This window comes from Myotis brandtii, unplaced genomic scaffold (assembly GCF_000412655.1).
Source record: "Myotis brandtii unplaced genomic scaffold, ASM41265v1 scaffold326, whole genome shotgun sequence".
Lineage (NCBI taxonomy): Eukaryota > Metazoa > Chordata > Mammalia > Chiroptera > Vespertilionidae > Myotis > Myotis brandtii.
Window position 1 is genome coordinate 3,774,375 of NW_005362534.1, and position 1,852 is coordinate 3,776,226.

The following is a 1,852-nucleotide window of genomic DNA, read 5'->3' on the forward strand; positions in this document are numbered from 1 at the left end:
AGACTCTTCAACTAGAAGGAAAAATAACAGCACACCGAGGCTCAGAGGAGGCGCAGTGTGGAAAAAACTCAGGTGCGGAGGTGCGCGCGCAAAGCGGGCTGGTGGCTGAGAGCGCGGTTGTCGTTTTCGGTCAGGGGGGAGTCTCAGACTCTGAGCTCCAGATACGGGCGAATCGCTGGGGACTCGGACCCAAACGGGAGAAGCGGGAGTGTCTGGCATCAGTTGGAAGGCAGCTTTCCCTCCGAGGTTTGCAGCGGTTCCGGGGGTTCTGAGAAGCAGAGCCTCTGGGAACGGGACTGAGAGGGGCCATAACCGCTCCCTCCGCCCGCCCGCCCTGTTGAGCCCGCCCCGCCCAAGCCCTGCGCAGAGCCATTTGCCAGATCGCCTCAGGCAAAGGCTAGATTAGCACCTCCCCAGAGGACAGAAGTTTTCCGCGGCAGACACAGCTGATTCACACAGCCAGTCGGCCTGGTGGTCAAATCCCTCTAGTATTAACTACAACAATCAAGGCTCAACTAGAACAAGACTGCGCACAAAGACCACTAGGGGGTGCACCAAGAAAGCATAAAAAATGCGGAGACAAAAAAACATGACAGAAATGGAGGATATAGAGCTAAAAATCGCAATTTTGAGGGCTTGCAAAAATGTGCTAGAAGCTGTCAATAAACTTGAGGAGAGAGTCACGAAAACTAATGAGACCCTCGATGCTATGATAAAGAACCAACTAGAAATTAAGCATACACGGACTGAAATAAAGAATATTATACAGACACCCAATAGCAGACCAGAGGAGCGCAAGAATCAAGTCAAAGATTTGAAATGCGAAGAAGCAAAAAACACCCAACCGGAAAAGCAAAATGAAAAAAGAATCCGAAAATACGAAGATAGTGTAAGGAGCCTCTGGGACAGCTTCAAGCGTACCAACATCAGAATAATAGGGGTGCCAGAAGATGAGAGACAGCAAGATATTGAAAACCTATTTGAAGAAATAATGGCAGAAAACTTCCCCCACCTGGTGAAAGAAATGGACTTACAGGTCCAAGAAGCGCAGAGAACCCCAAACAAAAGGAATCCAAAGAGGACCACACCAAGACACATCATAATTAAAATGCCAAGAGCAAAAGACAAAGAGAGAATCTTAAAAGCAGCAAGAGAAAGAGACTCAATTACCTACAAGGGAATACCCATACGACTGTCAGCTGATTTCTCAACAGAAACTTTGCAGGCCAGAAGGGAATGGCAAGAAATATTCAAAGTGCTGAATACCAAGAACCTACAACCAAGAATACTTTATCCAGCAAAGCTATCATTCAGAATTGAAGGTCAGATAAAGAGCTTCACAGATAAGGAAAAGCTAAAGGAGTTCATCACCACTAAACCAGTATTATACGAAATGCTGAAAGGTATCCTTTAAGAAGAGGAAGAAGAAAAAGGTAAAGATACAAATTGTGAACAACAAACATGCATCTATCAACAAGTGAATCTAAGAACCAAGTGAATAAATAATCTGATGTACAGAATGAACTGGTGATTATAATGAATCAGGGACATAGAAAGGGAATGGACTGACTATTCTTGGGGGGGAAAGGGGAATGGGAGATGCGGGAAGAAACTTTATGGGGGGGGAAAAAAGAGGAACAAATGTAACCTGAACAATAAAGATTTAATTAAAAAAAAAAGTAGCTCTAATATGTTTCTCTATGAATTGCGGAGACTCCCTTGCTTCCTGGAATAATTTCATGCCCCTGGGTAGCTGAATCACCTGATATTTCTCTACTGTCACTACTTCTTTTTTTCCCCTTTATTGATTAAGATATTACAAATGTGTCCTTATCCCCCCAATGTCCCCTCA